The 9,015-nt window shown below is 45.6% G+C and overlaps 1 long non-coding RNA gene across 1 annotated transcript in view; it reads right to left on the bottom strand.

Annotated features, from left to right (window-relative positions):
• LOC103679206 overlaps positions 1 to 9,015 on the bottom strand; it is a 31,111-nt gene that overhangs the window by 13,498 nt on the left and 8,598 nt on the right. The window lies entirely within an intron of this gene.

The raw sequence follows: 9,015 nt of genomic DNA, 5'->3' as shown, positions 1-9,015 counted from the left end.
ATGTATGTATGTATGTATGTATTTTGGCTTAAACAACAGATATTTACTTTCTCACAGTTCAGAGGCTACAAGTTCAACACCAAAATGCCATTAGCTCGAGCACTTTTATCAACCACTGACTTCTGGGCTTCTCCTCCTACCAGCCGAAATGGGACACCTGGGATCAGCCTGGGAATCAGTATTTTTTTAAAGTTTCCAGGTGACTCAAATGTGTAGCCACGGTAGAGAACCACTGAATCACTTCAGTCTCCCGGCTGTCCCTTCTATGTTCCGTGCTGGTTACCAACTCTGACTAGTGTTTGCACCTTCACTACATAATGAAATGCTCTCTTCACCTCTAAATACCACACGCTATCTGAAGTCCACTTTAGGTCTTACCTCACCTACATATCTTTCCCTAACCAGTTTATCCTTCGGGATCTTTCCCTTCTTTCTGCATCACCTTTATTAGCAAAGTGTCCCCCACACCTCTCTTAGCCATCTATAGTGAAACTTTTTTTTAAAAATTCTTTCCAGGGGCATCTGCGTGGCTCAGTTGGTTAAGCGTCTGCCTTTGGCTCAGGTCATGATCCTAGGGTCCTGGGATCAAGCCCCATGTCAGGCTCCCTGCTCAGTGGGGAGTCTGCTTCTCCCTCTCCTTCTGCTGTTCCCCCCCACACACACTCTCATGCTCTCGCTTACTCTCTTTCACAAATAAATAAAATCTTTTAAAAAACTTCTTTCCATACTTGCTTTTCCCTTCCCACCCACCGGTGAGCTCCTGGGTTTTAATTTACATATGTTCTTAATGTGAAGGGATTCTTCTCCCGAAAATTGTTTTTTCTGTTTATTTTGAAAAAGGTCAGCGTGGCAAACAGATTTTAGGGTGACTCCAACAATCTCTATCTTCTTGTGTTCATGTCCTTACATAATCCTCTCCCTTAGAATGTGTGCGAAATCTGTGACTTGCTTCTGATCAATAAATTATGGCAAAGGTGAGGGATGTCATCCCAGTGATTATGTTACAATATACAAGACTATCTTCCTAGCCATCTCTCTCTCGCTGGCTCTGAAGAAGCAAGCTTCCATGAATCTTACCGCCCCAAGTAAATGAATTCTTCTAGTAACCTGAGGGAGCTAGGAGTCAAATTCTTCTGCACTCAACCCTCCGACTCCTGGCTGATCCTTTGATTTCAACCTTGTGAGACCCTCAACAGAGGCCCAAACTAAGCAATACTATAACTTCTGACCTACGGAAACTGAGATAACAAATGAATCTCGTTTTAAGCTGCTGATTTCATGGTAATTCATTACACAGTGATAGAAAACTAACATATTTTGGTACAAGTAGTAGGACTTTGCTGTAACAAATACCTGGAAAAGTGGGAATGGCTTTGCAGCTTAGCAGTAGATAGACTCTGGAAGAATCTGGAGGAACACTATAGAGAAAGCCTAAATTGCCTCCAGCAGTAGAAGTCTGGATTTGGAGGATGTTGTGGGTGAGGGCGCAGATGAAGTGAGGAATATGTTAACGGAAGGAAGGAGAATCCTTGTGATGTAGGGAACGAAGGCTCAGAAAAAGGATCTCCTGCTGTTACGGGCAAAGCACAACTTAGAAGAGATTGAACTCGGTTATCTAGCTAAGGAGATTTGCCAGTGAAGTATTAACAGTGCTGCCTAGTTTCTTCTTGTTGTTTGGAGTGAAATGTGAGAGGAGAGAAATAAATTAAGGGAAGAAAAAAAAAAAAGAAAGAGGACTTGATGATTTTGGAAATGCAGTCTTTTCAGATGGCAAAAAGATGCTAAAATTAAGATAGCTCGGTCTAGACAACGAGTGTCTAGGAAGAGTGTAGCCCTACAAGCTTTTGCTAAAAAATCAGAACGGTCAAGAAGTCAGAGTGTTCGGTCACACAAAGGACCCTTTCAAGAGACTCTGTTTCATAGACCCTCTCAATCAAACCATAGGCTTTCTAGAAATCTTCTCTGCTCTCTCAACAAGAGGTCCAAATAGAGAAGGGATTGTTTTGGGGGGGGAAAAAATCTGTGGGTGTGGCTTTTGTCTAATGGAGCAAACCCCATTGAAATCCATGGAACACCCACAAAGTTTCTGAGAAAACCGTTTCATAATAAACACTACCAGCTTGAACTGAAAAGGACAAAGAGAGCACAAAATGGAGAGGCTGTTGGATCCCCAAAATTACACTGGCAGGAAGCAGGCTGATAAAACTACTTCCATGGCAAACATAGGCTACCTTTCATGAAAACGGAAGGACGATTAACACAGAACCAAGAGCCCCGAGGGTGGAGCTGAGAGCCACAAGGAGTAACTCCCACTCTGAAATGGAATCAAGTAACTCACACTGTTTGCCTGACTGGATTTCAGAACGGCTGTGGACCACTGACTCCTTTTTCTCTCCATTCTGTCCCTTTTCGAACTGGGATGTCTACAGCTGTTGTGCTGTGCTCCTCTCACCATTGTATGTTGGCTGTGTTGGGAGCAGATAATGTGTCTCTTTAGTTTCATGGGCCCACAGATGGAAAGCAACTGGAGCCCCAGAGCCGTGCATCAGTGACACCAGGGGCCGCCTCCACACTTGGACCTGATTTAGGTGATGAGATTTTGGACTTTGAGCGGATGCTCTAATGCCATGAGACTTTTGGGAACCTTTGGACAGGGGTAAATGTATTTCCCATGTGAGAGAAACATGAATAATCCTGGGGGCCACAGGACAGGCTCTAGAAGACTTTCTTTTCTTATGATCCCCACTTCCCTCTGTTCACACGCTTGCATAATCCCCTATCCTCCCCTTGAGAGTGGGTGACACCTGTGACTTACTTCGAACCCATAGAATACATCAAGGTGATGGATGGTCACTCCCATGACTGTGTTCTGTTACAGAAGATTCTGTTTAGCTAGAGGTTTCTCTGTCCGTGGCTGGCTCTGAAGAAGCGAGCTTCCATGAATCCTACAGCCACAAGAAAGGGAGTTCTGCCAACAACATGAGGGCACTCGGTAGCAAATCCTTCTCCAGGCAAGCCTCTGATGAGAACCCAGTCCTGCCCAGCACCTTCATTGCACCTTTGTGAGCGACTAAAGCAGTGGACCCAGTTAAGCCATGCCCAGACTTGTGACCCACAGACAACTGTGTGATAATGAATGTGTGTTGTCGTGAGCTAGTCAATTTGTGGTCATTGGTCATGCAGAGCCGGAGAACGCACACGGTCAGACTTTCCACTGCTGTGTTTCGGTCACCCTTCCTACTCAGGTAAACCACGGGGAAATGATGAGATCATATTTGCCTTCCACTTTTAAACTTTTATTTCAGTCTCTTCATTATTCACGCTGTGCATGTTTGGACACCGGGAGTGGAAGGCAAACTTCCCGAGCCCTAGGGCAGTCGTTCTCAAATTTTAGCGTGCACTGAAATCACTTAGCGGGCTTATGAAAACACAGTGCTGGGTCCCACCCCTAGAGTTTCTGATTCAGTAGGTCTCGAGTGGGGCTCAAGACTCTGCATGTCTAAGAAGTTCCTAGTGATACTGATGCTGCGGGTCCACGGCCCATACTTTGAGAACAACTTCTACAGACCGTCTCTACTCTAGTTCTTTCTGTGGCCTCCATGATACACATTTTCTGCAGTTTGCTCTGATCCCTTTTCGCACGATGATTGATGTTGTAAGCTGCTGGAATTTCCAGATTCTGGCTGGCAGTTGCTATGGCAACACACACAGGGTTGCCCTGTGCTTGAGGCCCTGAGTGAGGACGGCCCCCGATGAATCACTGCCATACGTGACTTATAAGTGGCATGGATGTTTCTCTCGAGTTGTCTACTTCCTTCTGTGTCCCTATTCCTGTTTTTTTTTTTTTTCCCCTTTTCTGGGAAGGTGTTTTGCGAGTCTTACTCAAGATTCTTCTCTCTAAGACGCTAGTAACAAACCCTGAGGTTTATGGAGTTCTCCACATTTATAAAACAGTATCTTTTCCAGCACAAAACTAAATTTTATTAACTTACCAACCCTATTAGGTGTGCTGTGTAGGCCTTATTGTTCCCATTCACAGATAACGAGGAGAGGGCTCAAAGGCACTCAGATAAGTAAGATCCAAAGTCACGCAAGGCAGAACGTGACAGGGACAAGTCTGGGACCCAGAACTCCTGAGTTCTCCGTTAGCATGGGGGTTGCTGGCAGAAAACAGACGGCACAGTCAGAGGGATAAGTGGAGAGAGCTTACCAGAAAAACTAACAAGCGATAGTCAAGTACCCCAGGATGAAAAGGTAGCCGGGAGGCTCAAGAGGATAGTGGTTAAGTAACCTGCAGAGAGAGCTTGAGGGGCGCCTGGGTGATTTAGTTGGTGAAGCGTCTGCCTTCGGCTCAGGTCATGATCCTGGGGTCTTGGATCAAGTCCCGCGTGGGGCTCCTTGCTCAGCGAGGAGTCTGCTTCTCCCTCTGCCTGCTGCTCCCCCAGCTTGTGCTCACTCTCTCTTGCTCTTTCCGACAAATAAAAAAAAAAATTGTAAAAAGAGAGAACAAGAGCAACCACTGTAGCTATAGGAGGGTGTCCAATAGGAGCTGTGGCCTTCAGTGGCCAAATGCAGGCATTGGCAAATGCAGGCACCGCCAATCCACGGAGCCGCAGGAAGAGGGGTTGGGACAATAAACCACCAGCTTCTCTCGCCAGAATACGAGAGAGGCTTAGGATGAGGGAGAGACATTTCGCCTTGTGGCTGTCCGATTGGGAGGCCGCTGTGGATTTCTGAACAGGGAGCGATGTCTGAAAATGGGGTGCAGAAAGAACTGGCCTGCTAGTGTCAAACGGGGCAGATGGGATGGAGGGGAAGTTGGAGGCGTGCAGATGAGTTCAGAGGATGGTGTCGAACTTAGAACATCTTCCATTTCTGTCCACACTGCAGTGGCCTTGGCCAGAGCAGGCAAGGAAAGACATATGAGGATTGTGCATGGGTGTGTCACTCCTCCATTAGGACATGTTTGTTTAAAAGAATTATCCTGGGGTGCCTGGGTGGCACAGCGGTTAAGCATCTGCCTTCGGCTCAGGGCGTGATCCCGGCGTTATGGGATCGAGCCCCACATCAGGCTTCTCCGCTATGAGCCTGCTTCTTCCTCTCCCACTCCCCCTGCTTGTGTTCCCTCTCTCGCTGGCTGTCTCTATCTCTGTCAAATAAATAAATAAAATCTTTAAAAAATAAATAAATAAATAAATAAATAAATAAATAAATAAATAATAAAAGAATTATCCTAGGTGCCTGGGTGGCTCAGTCAGTGAAGCGTCTGCCTTCAGCTCAGGCCATGATCCTGGGGAGCTGGGATCGAGTCCCGTGTGGGGCTCCTTGCTCAGCAAGGAGTCTGCATCTCCCTCTCCCTCTGCTACTCCCCCTGCTTGTTCTCTCTCTCTTTCTCTGAAAAATACATAAATAAAAGTTTAAAAAAATAAAAGAATTATCCTAATATACTTGGATATTCGATATTGAGTTTGAAGACCTTTTCAGGCTTTACGTGGGGTATGACTGGTCTTTTGTTCTTGGTTTGGGTTCCTGAAAAGCAGACTCAGAGGGATAAGGATCTGAGTCTCCCTAGTTTATTCCGGAGGTCTAGGGGGACACTGGCAGGGAAATAGTGAAGTGAGGGAGATAAACCAAGAAAGGAGGTATTATCAATCCAGTCATCACAGTGAGTGACTGGCACTAAGTTTCATGGGTAAATTCGGGCAACCAGCGTAATACACACATCTCAGAAGCATCCCACTTGAGAGGCAAAGGACCTGGAACATTTGTACACCGGCTCCTGAGCGTCTTTGATGGAGGGCTAATCTTGCGGAGCGTTAGACACTTCCAGACTGCCCCATGCACAGGCAGAGTGGCCATCCGTGGTTTGGGTCACGGCCTCCTGACCCAGAGATGGAGACGCTGGCAGTTGGAAGTCATTCTGAGTGCAGTGAACTGGGTGTGGGCGGGGCCTCGACAATACCAGCTACATTGTCATTTGCAGGACGGTCCTCATCAGCTCTGCCGTCCCTACTCACTTAATACAGTGCCCTCAACTGCTGTGTCCAAACAGAGTTCTAGTCGATCACGCACAAAATCAAGCCAGCGCGGTTGTTTTGAAGGTTATAGCACTGTTGGACAGACACCATATTGGGCAGTGGAATTTGCAGTTAAAGGCAGGAGGTAAATTTTGATAATGTTTTAAGGTTCTGGGGAAGGGGGGTGTGGGGAAGACCTGTTGCCATATCGGTGGGGGAATCAGTGCAGCTAACATAGCTGCTGGAAGTTAACCAATGATGTGTACCCAGGACTCTGAGCTGTCAACCCAAAAGAAAAGAGGAACACAGTAGGCAAGGAAAGTAGCCAGACAGCACTCCCCCTGCTCTGCATAGTACGTTTCTTTGTTGCTCTGACCTGGCTGCAAAAGACACCGAATAGTGCTTAGTCCGCTGAAAAACAAAAACTTCAAAAGTGGTGTCATTTTCCATCAAGTTTCAGAACGGCCCATCGTCCCATGACTTACACCTCACTGACTTCGTCTCTCTCGATTCAGCCAGGACATCTTGCCCTGCTCTCCATCAGAGCACTCAGCAGGATCTTGAATCCACACAGACACAAGTTTTTAAAAAATGAGGCAGAGGGAAGCATTTTCTATGCCACACTGTGCTGAATTATTTACTCCCAGCCTGGGATTCAGAGAGCTAGCTCTTCCTCAGCCTTGAATTTTACTCAATACAAAGAAAGAAAATAAGTAAATAAGGAGAGGGAGGAAATCAATCCCTTGGAGACCTCCTGGCTTCTGAAGTATCTTTTGAAATGGAGCCCGATGCTTAAATGATTATGTCATTTCGGAGTGCAATGCTAATATGCTCACAACTATGGCTAAATGCTGGAGCGAAGCACAATTTTGAAGCACTAAATTTGTCGCCGTATGTTTAAGCAGAAAAAAAAAATGCACCTAGAATTTGCATGTATTTATTCAATGAAGCATCTCAAAATTTAGGAATCGACCCCAAGGTAATGCCTTGAAGCATTGCGTGAAAAACAGTAGTGCAGGTAACGGAAATGAGGGTGTCTCCATTTCCTCTGAGATCAGGGTGAGGAAAAGGGATACGATGCACATGGGGAGGTATTTAATATGTCCATAAAAGAAAACAATCATCTGCCTCTTCCCAGGATATGTGTCATGGAGGGGGATCGTGAACATTCCCAACGTATTCCAAAGGGGCTATCACCACATGGTTACATAAATACAAGGTGACTTTATTTTTTTGTCTCCTACTACTCCTTTACAATTATTCAGGAGGATAATTCCTTCCCAGACCTTAGACCAAATCCTAGGGAGCCCCGTTTCTTTTCTGGAGAGCTTAGGTAATAAAAATTCTTATGGTCACTTTCAGTCCAAAACCCATTCTCTTTTCGGTAATTACCAGGAACTGAAATTTCCAGGTCTGTGCAATGATCAAAATTTTGAACATGACCAGATGCTGCTGGGGGGTAGGGTGGGGAGAGACATGGTCAGCTTTTGATCTGGAGAAAAAATAGTGCTTTGTTTTTCTTCCCCCAGCCGTTCACCTGGTACTTCACGCCTTCCACCCTCCTCCCCACACCAAATGCTGGGGCTCTGTCACCTGCAGTCCTCTTGCCCCAGGTGATGGACTCTCTCCTGTCTCATCTCTTTGCTGTTTTTCTCAGTCGCTGGCTGTCCCCTTGGCTTTATTGTCAGCTCTGTTCTCCAAAGATTTTTTTTCACTGTTTTTTTTTTTAATTAATAATGATTTTTTATTATATTATGTTAGTCACCATACAGTACATCCCCGGTTTTCGATGTAAGGCTCGATGATTCATTAGTTGTGTATAACACCCAGTGCACCATGCAATACGTGCCCTCCTTACTACCCATCACCGGTCTATCCCATTCCCCCACCCCCCTCCCCTCTGTAGCCCTCAGTTTGTCTGTTTTAAGTGGGTCCTGCTGGATAGTTCCTAAATTGATCCTACTGCTGCTTGTTTCTGTCTCTCTCTCTCTTCCAATCGAACACACACATACACACACACACACACGTAAACGTCCAAATCTGTTTCACAGGAAACATTTATGCATCCTTTTTTCCAGTAGATTCCAGAACTGTTGGTTGCTGGTCCACCCAGTGCAACCACCCACTAGAACAGTCAGTCTATCCATTCCAGGTATGAAGTAGACATTCATCGACTGCGTCTCCCCTCGAACGATGGGCAACACGTATCAACCCGCCAAATGATTTCGCCGAAGCCCCTCTCTCATGATCTGAAGTAAAGAGAGAAGCATTTCCCGGCTTTCTCAACAGAGCTTTCTCAAATAAATCACGTCTAAAAAAATCTTCTGCTAAACACTAACCCTCAACCCTTTTCCCCCACGTTGTGGGTGAGTCACAAAACTCATCATTTTGGGCTTTTGCCATTTCTTTCTGCAAATCCTATAGGAAGGTTTATCTCAGAGGTCCCTTTGGTATCTGGTGTCTATTAGTGTCTCAGCAGAAATTTCTATTTTAACATCCAATTACAAAGTAAAAAGTGTGAGGAGGCTATTTTTTCCCCTCAGCCAGAACTTGGAAGTGCCCACAGACTCAGCAATAAGGAACCCTTGGCTGGTATTTTGGGATTTGCAGAGGACTTCAGAATCACTTTTTACTGAAAGCTGGTATGCAGACAGCATTTATCGGGAAGCCACTGTGTGCCCTCAAGATAGCTATGATGTATAAAAAGTCATTTCTCCCCCACCCCCAGAAGAAGAACTAGAGATATAGAAACAGGAAGTGGCTTTCCTGGAGACAGTAATGAGTTGTTGGAACTTGAGAACAAACTCTATTATTGTGTGATCAACCAACGGACTAAGCCTGGAGACGAACATATGACAGAATTCAATTTAAGCATTTCTTTCTGTCCCACAAGCCCATAGGCTTAGATGGATCTGCAGGATAAGACTGCATGCGATCCAAGATCAGAAGAGTCAAGGAAAGTCTTTTCTGTAAAAGCCTTCAGGAGCCAGAGGTAGTA

Source organism: Ursus maritimus, assembly GCF_017311325.1.
Source record: "Ursus maritimus isolate PB19 chromosome X unlocalized genomic scaffold, ASM1731132v1 scaffold_X1, whole genome shotgun sequence".
In the NCBI taxonomy this organism is placed as follows: domain Eukaryota; kingdom Metazoa; phylum Chordata; class Mammalia; order Carnivora; family Ursidae; genus Ursus; species Ursus maritimus.
This window is presented reverse-complemented; position numbering and strand designations above follow the sequence as displayed.